The sequence below is a fragment of the Triticum aestivum genome, chromosome 4A, assembly GCF_018294505.1.
Source record: "Triticum aestivum cultivar Chinese Spring chromosome 4A, IWGSC CS RefSeq v2.1, whole genome shotgun sequence".
NCBI lineage: Eukaryota > Viridiplantae > Streptophyta > Magnoliopsida > Poales > Poaceae > Triticum > Triticum aestivum.
Genome location: NC_057803.1, coordinates 70,664,812 through 70,681,801, shown reverse-complemented (window position 1 = coordinate 70,681,801; position 16,990 = coordinate 70,664,812).

Here is a 16,990-nt window from a genome sequence, read left to right as displayed (position 1 = left end):
ATATTAGGTAAATCATATCCGGGATGTTACACACTACTATCAGCGTCCGTCTTCCTCTTGAAGATACATTTAATCTCAATGGCTCGCCGATCATTGGGCAAGTCAATCAAAGTCCATACTTTGTTCTCATACATGGATCTCATCTCAGATTTCATGGCCTCAAGCCATTTCGCGGAATCTGGGCTCATCATCGCTTCTTCATAGTTCGTAGGTTCGTCATGGTCAAGTAACATGACCTCCAGAACAGGATTACCGTACCACTCTAGTGCGGATCTCACTCTGGTTTACCTACGAGGTTCGGTAGTAACTTGATCTGAAGTTACATGATCATCGTCATTAGCTTCCTCACTAATTGGTGTAGTAGTCACAGGAACAAATTTATGTGATGAACTACTTTCCAATAAGGGAGCAGGTATAGTTACCTCATCAAGTTCTACTTTACTCCCACTCAGTTCTTTTGAGAGAAACTCCTTCTCTAGAAAGGATCCATTCTCAGCAATGAATATCTTGCATTCGGATCTGTGATAGAAGGTGTACCCAACATTTTCTTTTGGGTATCCTATGAAGACACACTTCTCCGATTTAGGTTTGAGCTTATCAGGTTGAAACTTTTTCACATAAGCATTGCAACCTCAAACTTTAAGAAACGACAACTTAGGTTTCTTGCCAAACCATAGTTCATACGGTGTCATCTCAACGGATTTAGATGGTGCTCTATTTAACGTGAATGTAGCTGTCTCTAATGCATTACCCCAAAATGATAGTGGTAAATCGGTAAGAGACATCATAGATCTCACCATATCTAATAAAGTATGGTTACGACGTTCGGACACACCATTACGCTGTGGTGTTCCAGGTGGCATGAGTTTTGTGAAACTATTCCACATTGTTTTAATTGAAGGCCAAACTCGTAACTCAAATATTCGCCTCTGCGATCAGATCGTAGAAACTTTATTTTCTTGTTACGATGATTTTCCACTTCACTCTGAAATTCTTTGAACTTTTCAAATGTTTCAGAGTTACGTTTCTTCAAGTAGATATACACATATCTACTCAAATCATCCGGGAAGGTCAGAAAAATAATGATACCCGCCGCGAGCCTCAACACTCATCGGACCTCATACATCAGTATGTATTATATCCAATAAGTCAGTTGCTCGCTCCATTGTTCTAGAGAACGGAGTCTTAGTCATCTTTGCCCATGAGTCATGGTTCACAAGCATCAACTGATTCATAATCATGTGATTCGAAAAGCCCATCAGCATGGATTTTCTTCATGCGCTTTACACCAATATGACCTAAACGGCAGTGCCACTAATAAGTTGCACTATCATTATTAACTTTGCATCTTTTGGCTTCAATATTATGAATATGTCTATCACTACGATCGAGATTCAACAAACCATTTTCATTGGGTGCATAACCATAGAAGGTTTTATTCATGTAAACAGAATAACAATTATTCTCTAACTTAAATGAATAATCGTATTGCAATAAACATGATCAAATCATATTCATGCTCAACGCAAACACCAAATAACACTAATTTAGGTTCAACACTAATCCCGAAAGTGTAGGGAGTGTACGATGATGATCATATCAATCTTGGAACCACTTCCAACCATTGTTGAGGAAATCATTAACCGGTAGCTGCTTGATTGGCTGGCGAGTAGGGGATTAATCGGCTAATCGGCAAGTTAATCGGCCATTTAATCAATTAATCGGACGATTTTTCGGTTTATCGGCTACTCGGTGACCCTATGAGTAGGGATTAATCGGCAAGTTAACTGGTTAATCGGATGAATTCTTGAACAGGGCTTCCAACACACATCGTCACTTCACCCTTAACTAGTCTTTGTTCATTCTGCAACTCCCGTTTTGAGTTACTACTCTTAGCAACTGAACCAATATCAAATACCGAGGGGTTGCTATAAACACTAGTAAAGTACACATCAATAACATGTATATCAAATATAGCATTTGTTCACTTTGCCATCCTTCTTATCCGCCAAATACTTGGGGCAGTTCCGCTTCCAGTGAACAGTCCCTTTGCAGTAGAAGCACTTAGTCTCATGCTTAGGGCTAGACTTGGGCTTCTTCACTTGAGCAGCAACTTGCTTGCCGTTCTTCTTGAAGTTCCCTTTCTTTCCCTTTGCCCTTTTCTTGAAACTAGTGGTCTTGTTAATCATCAACACTTGATGCTCTTTCTTGATTTCTACCTTCATTGATTTCATCATAATGAAAAGCTCGGGAATCGTTTTCCTCATCCCTTGCATACTATAGTTCAACACGAAGTTCTACTAACTTGGTCATTGTGACTAGAGAATTCTGTCAATCACTATTTTATCTGAAAGATTAACTCCCACTTGATTCAAGCGATTGTAGTACCCAGACAATCTGAGCACATGCTCACTGCTTGAGCTATTCTTCTCCATCTTTTAGCTATAGAACTTGTTGGAGACTTCATATCTCTCAACTCGGGTATTTGCTTGAAATATTAACTTCAACTCCTGGAACATCTCATATGGTCCATGACATTCAAAACGTCTTTGAAGTCTCGATTCTAAGCCGTTTAAGCATGGTGCACTAAACTATCAAGTAGTCATCATGTTGAGCTAGACAAACGTTCATAACATCTGCATCTGCTCCTGCAATAGGTTTGTCACCTAGCGGTGCATCAAGGACATAATTCTTCTATGCAGCAATGAGGATAAACCTCAGATCACGGATCCAATCCGCATCATTGCTACTAACATCTTTCAACTTAGTTTTCTCTAGGAACATATCAAAAATAAAACAGGGGAGCTAAATGCGAGCTATTGATCTACAACATAGATATTGATACATCTCCAACGTATCTATAATTTTTGATTGTTCCATGATATTATATTATCTATTTTGGATGTTTATGGGCTTTATTAAACACTTTTATATCACTTTTGGGACTAACCTATTGACCCAGAGCCCAGTGCCAGTTCCTGTTTCTTCCCTTGTTTCAGTGTTTCAAAGAAAAGGAATATCCAACAGAGTTGAAACAGAATGAAACCTTCTGGAGAAGTTATTTTTGGAAGGAAAGCTACCCGATAGACTTGGAGTGCACGTCAAGAAAGAAACGAGGGAGCCACGAGGTAGGGGGCGCGCCCACCCCCCTAGGGCGCGTCCTCCACCCTCGTGGGCCCCTCGTGGCTCCCCTGACATATTTCTTCTGCCTATATATATATCCATATACCCTAAAACGACCGGGGAGCACAATATATCGGGAGTTCCGCCGCCAGAAGCCTCCGTAGCCATCAAAAGCCAATCTAGACCCGTTCCGGCACCCTGCCGGAGGGGGCAATCCCTCTCCGGTGGCCATATTCATCATCCTGGTGCTCTCCATGACGAGGAGGGAGTAGTTCTCCCTCGGGGCTGAGGGTATGTACCGGTAGCTATGTGTTTGATCTCTCTCTCTCTCTCTCTCTCTCTCTCGTGTTCTTGAGGTGATACGATCTTGATGTATCGTGAGCTTTGCTATTATATTTGGATCCTATGATGTTTCTTCCCCCCTCTACTCTCTTGTAATGGATTGAGTTTCCCCTTTGAAGTTATCTTATCGGATTGAGTCTTTAAAGATTTGAGAACACTTGATGTATGCCTTGCTGTGCGTATCTGTGGTGACAATGGAATATCACGTGATTCACTTGATGTATAGTTTGGTGATCAACTTGCGGGTTCCGCCCATGAACCTATGCATAGGGGTTGGCACACGTTTTCGTCATGATTCTCCAATAGAAACTTTGGGGCACTCTTTGAGGTTCTATGTGTTGGTTGAATAGATGAATCTGAGATTGTGTAATGCATATCGTATAATCATACCCACGGATACTTGAGGTGACATTGGAGTATCTAGGTGACATTAGGGTTTTGGTTGATGTGTGTCTTAAGGTGTTATTCTAGTACAAACTCTAGGGTTGTTTGTGACACTTACAGGAATAGCCCAACAGATTGATTGGAAAGAATAACTTTGAGGTGGTTTCGTACCCTACCATAATCTCTTCGTTTGTTCTCCGCTATTAGTGACTTTGGAGTGACTCTTTGTTGCATGTTGAGGGATACTTATGTGATCCAATTACGTTATTATTGTTGAGAGGACTTGCACTAGTGAAAGTATGAACCCTAGGCCTTGTTTCAACGCATTGCAATACCGTTTACGCTCACTTTTATCATTAGTTACCTTGCTATTTTTATATTTTCAGATTACAAATACTCATATCTACTATCCATATTGCACTTGTATCACCATCTCTTCGCCGATCTAGTGCACCTATACAATTTACCATTGTATTGGGTGTGTTGGGGACACAAGAGACTCTTTGTTATTTGGTTGCAGGGTTGCTTGAGAGAGACCATCTTCATCCTACTCCTCCCACAGATTGATAAACCTTAGGTCATCCACTTGAGGGAAATTTGCTACTGTCCTACAAACCTCTGCACTTGGAGGCCCAACAAAGTCTACAATAAGAAGGTTGTGTAGTAGACATCAAGCTCTTTTCTGGCGCCGTTGCCGGGGAGGTGAGTGCTTGAAGGTATATCTTTAGATCTTGCAATCGGATCTTTTTGTTTCTTGTTTTAGCACTAGTTTAGTTTATAAAAGAAAACTACAAAAAAATATGGAATTGAGTTTGCCTCATATGCTTCATCTTTTTAATATCTTTCATGAGTATGATGGAAATGAAAATTGTGCCAAAGTGTTAGAAGAAGAATGCATTAAATTTTTTGGCACTAAATCTTTGAATGATGAGCATGATTGCAATGTTGTTAGTATGAACTCCTTGAATATCCATAGTACTAATGATGATTGCACTAGTTATGATGAAAATGTCTCCTATAAACATGTCAATTTTTGTGGAGTGCATTGGGTTTGTAAGTACACACCAAATAGGGAAGATAGATATTGCATGAGGCATAAGTACTTAGAAACTAAATTGTTGCAAGAAAGGCTAGATGATTGTGCTGAAAATTTAAATTTTCTTGGCCATGCTTGTGGACTTTGCAATGAACAGGGTCATTTAGCTATCCGATGCAAATTGTATCATGATCTTATCATGTCCAAAAATTGTGATGACTTGATTTCCCTTGCACATTATAATGAACTCAGGTTGCTTATGGGTTATGAAGAAATGAAACGTATAACTAAGCATCTTCCAGAATTTGCCCGTTATAAACTTCTTGGTTTTGTCTAGAGGAAATTTATATGTATTGTGCGGTGAATTGCATTGAAAATCCTTATATTGCCAATTACATAAAGAAAAGAAAGCAAATAGAAGATGAAGAGAAAACTAATGAAAGGGAAGAGACTTCCCAATATTCTCCTATTATTTCTTATGATGAATCAGGTAACAAGGAGGAGCCTTCTATTCAACCAATATCGTCAATAAGGATCTCAAAAAAGATGGTTAAACCCACACATGATGTGAAGAAGAAAAAGAAAAGACGAAGAAGCAAAGGTAGAAAGGTATCCCTCCCAAATGATGTTGCTCCTATTACTCATTGCGATGATGATAATTGCTATAATTATTGGTGCTATCCATACTATTAATGATGAGAGTGATTATGCTTATGATATGAAAAGGCCCAAGCTTGGGGATGCTATGTTTGATGAAGATGATGTTTTTGAGAATATATTTGCTGCAATTAATGTTTGTCCCAAGCTTGGGGATGCTACGTTTAATGAAGATGATATTTTTAGTCTCCCAAGTTTTGATATGAAAATTTGTTACGATGATAGCATGCCTCCTACTTATGATGATTATAATTATGAAAGTGAATTTGGAGAGGTCATGACTTTATTTAGTGATGATTCCACTATCTTGGAAGAGGTTTCAATCGATTATGATGAGAACAAAGTTGCTACTTATGATAATTATTGTGATGATACATATGCTACAAAAAGTAGTGATGATTATATTTATGAAACTTGTCATGATTATGATTACCCTTTTTCTGAACATTACTCTTTTAATGTGGAAACAATTTATAGTATTCGAGTTTCTTATGATACTCCCACTATTCCGAATGAGAAGAATCTTGCTTATGTGGAGAGTAGTAAATTTTCTATGCTTGTGGATCATGAAAAGAATGCTTTAGGTGCTGGTTATATTTTGAATCCATTCATGATGCTACTGAAAATTATTATGAGGGAGGAACTTATGCTTGTAGGAATTGCAATAATATCAAGTTTTCTCTCTATGTGCTTAAAGTTTTGAAGTTATGCTTGTTTTACCCTCCTACGCTAGTTGATTATTGTTCCCATAAGTTGTTTGTTCACAAAATCCCTATGCATAGGAAGTGGGTTAGACTTAAATTTGCTAGTCATACTATTCATGATGCTCTCTTTATGTTTCAATTCTTATCCTTTATGTGAGCATCATTGAAATCATCATGCCTCGCTAGGGGCGTTAAACGATAGTGCTTGTTGGGAGGCAACCCAATTTTATTTTTGTTCCTTGCTTTTTGCTCCTGTTTAGAAATAAATAATTTATCTAGCCTCTGTTATTATTGAGTTTTTATGTTTTAATTAGTGTTTGTGCCAAGTAGAACCGTTGGGAAGACTTGGGGAAAGTCTTGTCGATCTTGCTGTAAAAAACAGAAACTTTAGCGCTCACGAGAATTGCTGCCATTTTTTATTGGATAGTTCTATTTAGTTAATTATTTTTGAATATGATTAATAGATAAATTCCTAACGTCTAGCAATTTACTTTAGCATTTTTTAGGTTCCAGAAGTTTGCGTTAGTTACAGATTAATACATACTGTTCTGTTTTTGACAGATTCTGTTTCTCGTGTGTTGTTTGCTTATTTTGATGAATCTATGGCTAGTAAAATAGTTTATAATCCATAGAGAAGTTGGAATACAGTAGGTTTAAAACCAATATAAATAAAGAATGAGTTCATTAGAGTACTTTGAAGTGGTGTTTTGTTTTCTTTCGCTAACGGAGCTTACGAGTTTTCTGTTAAGTTTTGTGTTGTGAAGTTTTCAAGTTTTGGGTAAAGATTCGATGGACTATGGAATAAGGAGTGGCAAGAGCCTAAGCTTGGAGATGCCCAAGGCACCCCAAGGTAACATTCAAGGACAACCAAGAGCCTATGCTTGGGGATGCCCCGAAAGGCATCCCCTCTTTCGTCTTCGTTCATCGGTAACTTTACTTGGAGCTATATTTTTATTGACCACATGATATGTGTTTTGCTTGGAGCATCATTTTATTTTATTTAGTTTTGCTTGTTGCTTGAATAAAATACCAAGATCTGAAATTATTAAATGTTAGAGAGTTTTCACATAGTTGCATGATTATTCGACTACTCATTGATCTTCACTTTTATCTTTCGGAGTAGTTTGTCATTGCTCTAGTGCTTCACTTATATCGTTTTAGAGCACGGTGGTGGTTTTATTTTGTAGAAATTAATGAACTCTCACGATTCACTTATATCATTTTGAGAGTCTTTAGAACAGCATGGTAATTTGCTTTGGTTATGAATTTAGTCCTAATATGATGGGCATCCAAGATGGGTATAATAAAAACTTTCATATAAAGTGCATTGAATACTATGAGAAGTTTGATACTTGATGATTGTTTTGAGATATGAAGATGGTGACATTAAAGTCATGCTAGTTGAGTAGTTGTGAATTTGAGAGATACTTGTGTTAAAGTTTGTGATTCCCATAGCATGCACGTATGGTGAACCGTTATGTGATGAAGTCGGAGCATGATTTATTTATTTATTGCCTTCCTTATGAGTGGCGGTCGGGGATGAGCGATGGTCTTTTCCTACCAATCTATCCCCCTAGGAGCATGCGCGTAGTACTTTGTTTCGATAACTAATAGATTTTTGCAATAATTATGTGAGTTCTTTATGACTAATGTTGAGTCCATGGATTATACGCACTCTCACCCTTCCACCATTGCTAGCCTCTCTAGTACCGCGCAACTTTCGCCGGTACCATAAACCACCATATATCTTCCTCAAAACAGCCACCATACCTACCTATTATGGCATTTCCATAGCCATTCCAAGATATATTGCCATGCAACTTTCCACCGTTCCGTTTATTATGACACGCTTCATCATTGTCATATTGCTTTGCATGATCATGTAGTTGACATCGTATTTGTGGCAAAGCCACCATTCATAATTCTTTCATACATGTCACTCATGAGTCATTGCACATCCCGGTACACCGCCGGAGGCATTCATATAGAGTCATATCTTGTTCTAAGTGTTGAGTTGTAATTCTTGAGTTGTAAGTAAATAAAAGTGCGATGATCATCATTATTAGAGCATTGTCCCAGTGAGGGAAGGATGATGGAGACTATGATTCCCCCATAAGTCGGGATGATACTCCAGACGAAAAAAGAGAAAAAAAAAGAGGCCATAAGAAAAGAGAAAAGGCCCAAATAAAAAAATAAAAAATGAGAGAAAAAGAGAGAAGGGGCAATGCTACTATCCTTTTACCACACTTGCGCTTCAAAGTAGCACCATAATCTTCATGATAGAGAGTCTCCTATGTTGTCACTTTCATATACTAGTGGGAATCTTTCATTATAGAACTTGGCTTGTATATTCCAATGATGGGCTTCCTCAAAATGCCCTAGGTCCTCGTGAGCAAGCAAGTTGGATGCACACCCACTAGTTTCTTTTGTTGAGCTTTCATACATTTATAGCTCTAGTGCATCCGTTGCATGGCAATCCCTACTCACTCACATTGATATCTATTGATGGGCATCCCCATAGCCCGTTGATACGCCTAGTTGATGTGAGACTATCTTCTCCTTTTTGTCTTCTCCACAACCACCATTCTATTCCACCTATAGTGTTATGTCCATGGCTCACACTCATGTATTGCGTGAAGATTGAAAAAGTTTGAGAACATCAAAAGTATGAAACAATTGCTTGTCTTGTCATCGGGGTTGTGCATGATTTAAATATTTTGTGTGGTGAAGATAGAGCATAGCCAGACTATATGATTTTGTAGGGATAGCTTTCTTTGGCCATGTTATTTTGAGAAGACATGATTACTTGGTTAGTATGCTTGAAGTATTATTATTTTTATGTCAATATTAAACTTTTGTCTTGAATCTAATGGATCTGAATATTCTTGCCACAATAAAGAGAACTACATGGATAAATATGTTAGGTAGCATTCCACATCAAAAATTCTGTTTTTATCATTTACCTACTCGAGGACAAGCAGGAATTAAGCTTGGGGATGCTGATACGTCTCCAACATATCTATAATTTTTGATTGTTCCATGCTATTATATTATCTATTTTGGATGTTTATGGGCTTTATTAAACACTTTTATATCACTTTTGGGACTAACCTATTGACCCAGAGCCCAGTGCCAGTTCCTGTTTTTTCCCTTGTTTCAGTGTTTCGAAGAAAAGGAATATCAAACAGAGTCGAAATGGAATGAAACCTTCTGGAGAAGTTATTTTTGGAAGGAAAGCTACCCGATAGACTTGGAGTGCACATCAGGAAAGAAACGAGGGAGCCATGAGGTAGGGGGCGTGCCCACCCCCCTAGGGCATGCCCTCCACCCTCGTGGCTCCCCTGGCGTATTTCTTCCGCCTATATATATCCATATGCCCTAAAACAATCGGGGAGCACAATAGATCGGGAGTTCCGCCACCAGAAGCCTCCGTAGCCACCGAAAGCCAATCTAGACCCGTTCCGGCACCCTGCCAGAGGGGGCAATCCCTCTCCGGTGGCCATCTTCATCATCCCGGTGCTCTCCATGACGAGGAGGGAGTAGTTCTCCCTCGGGGCTGAGGGTATGTACCGGTAGCTATGTGGTTGGTCTCTCTCTCTCTCTCTCTCGTGTTCTTGAGGTGATACGATCTTGATGTATCACGAGCTTTGCTATTATTTTTGGATCCTATGATGTTTCTTCCCCCCTCTACTCTCTTGTAATGGATTGAGTTTCCCCTTTGAAGTTATCTTATCGGATTGAGTCTTTAAAGATTTGAGAACACTTGATGTATGTCTTGCCGTGCGTATATGTGGTGACAATGGGATATCACGTGATTCACTTGATGTATATTTTGGTGATCAACTTGCGGGTTCCGCCCATGAACCTATGCATAGGGGTTGGCACATGTTTTCATCGTGATTCTCTGGTAGAAACTTTGGGGCACTCTTTGAGGTTCTATGTGTTGGTTGAATAGATGAATCTGAGATTGTGTGATGCATATCGTATAATCATACCCACGGATACTTGAGGTGACATTGGAGTATCTAGGTGACATTAGGGTTTTGGTTGATGTGTGCCTTAAGGTGTTATTCTGGTACGAACTCTAGGGTTGTTTGTGACACTTATAGGAATAGCCCAACGGATTGATTGGAAAGAATAACTTTGAGGTGGTTTCGTACCCTAGAATAACTCTTTGTTGCATGTTGAGGGATAGTTATATGATCCAATTATGTTAGTATTGTTGAGAGGACTTGCACTAGTGAAAGTATGAACCCTAGGCCTTGTTTCCTAGCATTGCAATACCATTTACGCTCACTTTTATCATTAGTTACCTTGCTGTTTTTATATTTTCAGATTACAAAAACTATTATCTACTATCCATATACCACTTGTATCACCATCTCTTCGCCGAACTAGTGCACCTATACAATTTACCATTGTATTGGGTGTGTTGGGGACACAAGAGACTCTTTATTATTTGGTTGCAGGGTTGCTTGAGAGAGACCATCTTCATCCTACGCCTCCTACGGATTGATAAACCTTAGGTCATCCACTTAAGGGAAATTTGCCACTGTCCTACAAACCTCTGCACTTGGAGGCCCAACAACGTCTACAAGAAGAAGGTTGTGTAGTAGACATCAGATATGCTAATACTACCAGGACTAAGTTCATGATAAATTTAAGTTCAATTAACCATATTACTTAAGAACTCCCACTTAGATAGACATCCCTCTAATCCTCTAAGTGATCACGTGATCCATATCAACTAAACCATGTTCGATCATCACGTGAGATGGAGTAGTTTCAATGGTGAACATCACTATGTTGATCATATCTACTATATGATTCATGCTCGACCTTTCGGTCTTAGTGTTCCGAGGCCATATCTGTTATATGCTAGGCTCGTCGAGTTTAACCTGAGTATTCTGCGTGTGCAAATCTGGCTTGCACCCATTGTAGATGGACGTTGAGCTTATCACACCCGATCATCACGTGGTGTCTGGGCACGACGAACTTTGGCAATGGTGCATACTCAGGGAGAACACTTTTATCTTGAAATTTAGTGAGAGATCATCTTATAATGCTACCATCATAACTAAGCAAAGTAAGATGTATAAAAGATAAACATCACATGCAATCAAAATATGTAACATGATATGGCCATCATCATCTTGTGCCTTTGATCTCTATCTCCAAAGCATTGTCATGATCTCCATCGTCATCGGCATGACACCATGATATCCATCATCTTGATCTATATCAATGTGTCTTCACATGGTCGTCTCGCCAACTATTGCTCTTGCAACTATTGCTATCGCATAGCGATAAAGTAAAGCAATTATTTGGCACTTGCATCTTATGCAATAAAGAGACAACCATAAGGTTTCTACCAATTGCCGATAACTTCAAAAAAACATGATCATCTCATACAACAACTTATATCTCATCATGTTTTGACCATATCACATCACAACATGCCCTGCAAAAACAAGTTAGACGTCCTCTACATTGTTGTTGCAAGTTTTACGTGGCTGCTACGGGCTGAGCAAGAACCGTTCTTACCTACGCATCAAAACCACAACGATAGTTCGTCAAGTTAGTGTTGTTTTAACCTTCACAAGGACCGGGCGTAGCCACACCCGGTTCAACTAAAATTGGAGAAACTGACACCCGCTAGTCACCTGTGTGCAAAGCACGGTGGTAAAACCAGTCTCGCGTAAGCATACGTGTAATGTCGGTCTGGGCCGCTTCATCCAACAATACCGCCGAACCAAAATGTGACATGCTGGTAAGCAGTATGACTTGTATCGCCCACAACTCACTTGTGTTCTACTCGTGCATATACCATCAATGCATAAAACCTGGCTCGGATGCCACTGTTGGGGAACGTACTAATTTCAAAAATTTCCTACGCACATGCAAGATCATGGTGATGCATAGCAAAGAGAGGGGAGAGTGTGTCCACGTACCCTCGTAGACCGAAAGTGGAAGCGTTAGAACAACGCGGTTGATGTAGTTGTACGTCTTCACGATCCGACCGATCCAAGTACCGAACGTACGGCACCTCTGAGTTCAGCACACGTTTAGCTCGATGACGTCCCACGAACTCTGATCCAGAAGAGCTTCGAGGGAGAGTTCCGTTAGCACGATGGCGTGATGACGACGACGATGATGCTACCGACGCAGGGCTTCGCCTAAGCACCGCTACGATATGATCGAGGTGGATTATGGTGGAGGGGGGCACCGCACACGGCTGGGAGAGATCAACAGATCAACTTGTGTGTCTAGAGGTGCCCCCTGCCCCCGTATATAAAGGAGGGAGGGAGAGGCCGGCCCTAGAGGGGGTGCGCCAAGTGTGGGGAGTCCTACTAGGACTCCCAAGTCCTAGTAGGATTCCCCTTTCCTTTCCAGAGTAGGAGAGAAGGAAAGAGGGGGAGAGGGAAAAGGAAAAGGGGGCTGCACCCCTTGTCCAATTCGGACCAAAGGGAGGGCGCGCGCCTTCTTCATTTTGGCCTCTCTCCTCTATTCCCGTATGGCCCAATAAGGCCCAATACTTCTGCCGGTGAATTCCCGTAACTCCCCGATGCTCCGAAAATACCCGAATCACTCGGAACCTTTCCGATGTCCGCATATAGTCGTCCAATATATGGATCTTGATGTATCAGCCATTTCGAGACTCCTCGTCATGTCCCCGACCTCATCCGGGACTCCGAACTACCTTCGGTACATCAAATCACATAAACTAATTATACAATCGTCACTGAAACTTTAAGCGTGCAGATCCTACATGTTCGAGAACTATATAGACATGACCGAGACATGTCTCCGGCCAATAACCAATAGCGGAACCTGGATGCTCATATTGGCTCCCACATATTCTACGAAGATCTTTATTGGTCAAACCGCATAACAACATACGTTGTTCCCTTTGTCATCGGTATGTTACTTGCCCGAGATTCGATCGTCGGTATCTCAATACCTAGTTCAATCTCGTTACCGGCAGGTCTCTTTACTCATTCCGTAATACATCAACCCGCAACTAACTCATTAGTTGCAATGCTTGCAAGGCTTAAGTGATGTGTATTACCGAGTGGGCCCAGAGATACCTCTCTGACAATCGGAGTGACAAATCCTAATCTCGAAATACGCCAACCCAACAAATACCTTCGGAGACACCTGTAGAGCACCTTTATAATCACCCAGTTATGTTGTGACGTTTGGTAGCACACAAAGTGTTCCTCCGGTAAACGGGAGTTGCATAATCTCATAGTCATAGGAACATGTATAAGTCACGAAGAAAGCAATAACAACAAACTAAATGATGAAGTTCTAAGCTAACGGGCATGAATGATCAATTGAAGTAACATAGCTATCGGGCTTTGTATATATTTGTTCCATAGTATGAATACTAGAGTAAATATTTTATAAAAAATCAATACTAGAGTAAATAGCATAAAACTATCTGTTTATAAGTTAGAGTTCTAAAAATCTACCACTTTTTAATTATTCGTTGATACCTAACACAAAATTGCTTTTAATTGCAAAAAGAAAATTTTAACCGGTTTAGTTAAATTTAAGCATGACTTGCAAAACGGCTGTGCATTGTAATGGAAGAAAAAAAATCAGAGTCTCCAATGGCCATGACCATAATTTGTTGCATTTCCGAGATACACTCTCACTCTCTTTTTCGTGAAATCGTGAACAATTTTTGAAAATCTTGAACATTTCTTAGAACTCGTGAACATATCTAACATTTTCCAAATTCGTGAACATTTTTACATATTTTCCAGCATTTTCTAAATTCATGAATATATTTTGAATTCACAAACATTTTATACTATTTGCAAACATTTCTAGAATCCACCAACAATTTTTTGGAAATTATTTGGTGCAACAATTTTGAAAATTCATGAACATTTTTTTGATTTAATGAACTTTTTTGAAATGCATGATCATTTTTTGAATTAGTGAACATATTATGAAACAATAAACTATTTTGTAAGTCATGAACAATTTTTGAATTTTTAGGATATTTTTCAATTCAAGAACTTTTTTGAATTGACGAAATTTTGGTCAATTTTAGTAACATTTTTTAATACAATATTTATAAAAATTATGAATATTTTTTATTTCCCAAACATTTTGTTTTCAAAATTGCGATCTTTTTTTGAATATATGATTTTTTTAAAATCATGAACATTTTCCGAATCCACAAACATTTCTCAATTATTAAACGTTTGATTTCAAGATTCTCATTTTTTAATATTCGGAACTTTTTTGAAGTCTCAAATTATTTTAAGTAGAAAAAATAAGATGGAAAAGGAAAATGAAAAATAAAAAAATAAAATTTTAAAAACCAACCGCTCGAACATGGGTCGGCCCAAACAAGTGCCTTGTGTCTTCTTCCAGCGTGCAGAGCGCGGTATAGAAGGTATCTACCGCATGGGCCAGGCTAGGCGGGGATTCCCCTGTGCGAAACGTTTTTATCACTTTGAAGCAATTTCGGTGACGTACCGCCAGAAACAATAACCCTTTTATTATTATGCATAGATTATGATAGGTCACACCTACTCGTGAAAGCCGACTCGATAAAAAGACGCCATGCGGGCACATTGACCATCTCCTCTTCCTTCTCTCTCACCTTCCTCTGTTGGGCATTACGATAAGCACCTCCCATGCATCTCCATTGACCCCATGCGACCCAAGTCGAAGAGCAGTGGCGGCGACCTTGGCAGCTCCCGACCTAGACAGTTAATAATCAGAGGAAGGAGATTAACTCTCTCTCTCTCTCTCTCTCTCTCTCTCTCTCTCTTATCCACACTATGATGTGAAGCTAGTGTGTGTACTACTCCTTCCATCCGGGACGGAGGGGTACTAGATATAGTGCCAGGTTCATGAAAAGAAATCTTTGCAGCAAAGAACATGAGCAGCCAATTTGCCTCTGCTTGCACGATTGATCTATTTTTTGTGGGGGACTAATATCTTTTCTTACTCTGTATATATTTGTTCCATAGTATGAATACTAGTTAAATAGCATAAAACTACCCCCACAAAAAAAACTATGAGTCTATAGGTTAGAGTTCCAAAAATATACCACTTTTTAATTCTTCGTTGATACCTACCACAAAAATGGCTTGCAAAAAGAAAAAAAATCGACTAGTTCAGTTAAAGTTAAGCGTGATTATGATAGGTCGGACCCGCTCATCAGGGTTGAGCTGACAAAAATGCCATGCAGGCACATTGACCCTCACTTCTTCCTTCTCTCGCGTCCCTCTATTGGGCATTACGATAAGCACCTCCCATGCATTTTCATGGACCCCCCCTCGCGCACACCAAGACAAAGAGCGGCAGCAGCGACCTCGGTAGCTCCCAAACTAGACCATTAATAAACAGAAGAAGGAGATTAACCCTCCCCCCCTCTCTCTCTCATCCAGACAGCTTAGCTCTTCTCTCACCTCTGCTCTGCCATGCCCATGATGGCCTCCACCTCCATGGCTACCTGCTTGCGCTCTGTTTCATGGCATTTGGACTCCATCTGATATTGATTTTCTGTGATGTAAAAAACACGGAAAAAACATGAACTGGCACTTGGCACTGTGTCAATAGGTTAGTACCAAAAATGATCTAAAATTACTATAAAATGATTATAAAACATCCAAGATTGATAATATAATAGCATGGAACAATAATAAATTATAGATACGTTGGAGACTGCTACCTCTTGAGCACTGCGTTGGTTTTCCCTTGAAGAGGAAAGGGTGATGCAATAAAGTAGCGTAAGTATTTCCCTCCGTTTTTGAGAACCAAGGTATCAATCCAGTAGGAGATCACGCTCGAGTCCCACGCACCTACACAAACAAATAAGAACCTCGCAACCAACGCGATAAAGGGGTTGTCAATCCCTTCACGGTCACTTACGAGAGTGACATCTGATAGATATGATAAGATAATATTTTTGGTATTTTTATGATAAAGAGAAATAAAGATGCAAAGTAAAATAAACGGCAATAGAAATAGCTAAGTGTTGGAAGATTAATATGATGGAAGATAGACTCGGGGGCCATAGGTTTCACTAGTGGCTTCTCTCAAGGGCATAAGTATTACGGTGGGTAATCGAATTACTGTCGAGCAATTGATAGAACTGAGCATAGTTATGAGAATATCTAGGTATGATCATGTATATAGGCATCACGTCCGTGACAAGTAGACCGAAACGATTCTGCATCTACTACTATTACTCCACACATCGACCGCTATCTAGCATGCATCTAGAGTATTAAGTTCATAAGAACAGAGTAATGCTTTAAGTAAGATTACATGATGTAGAGGGATAAACTCATGCAATATGATATAAACCCCATCTTTTTATCCTCGATGGCAACAATACAATACGTGTCGTTTCCCTTTCTGTCACTGGGATCGAGCACCGCAAGATTGAACCCAAAGCTAAGCACTTCTCCCATTGCAAGAAAGATCAATCTAGTAGGCCAAACCAAACTGATAATTCGAAGAGACTTGCAAAGATAAACCAATCATACATAAAAGAATTCAGAGGAGATTCAAATATTGTTCATAGATAAACTTGATCATAAACCCACAATTCATCGGATCTCGACAAACACACCGCAAAAGAAGATTACATCGAATAGATCTCCAAGAAGATCGAGGAGAACTTTGTATTGAGATCCAAAGAGAAAGAAGAAGCCATCTAGCTAATAACTATGGACCCAAATGTCTGAAGTAAACTACTCACACATCACCG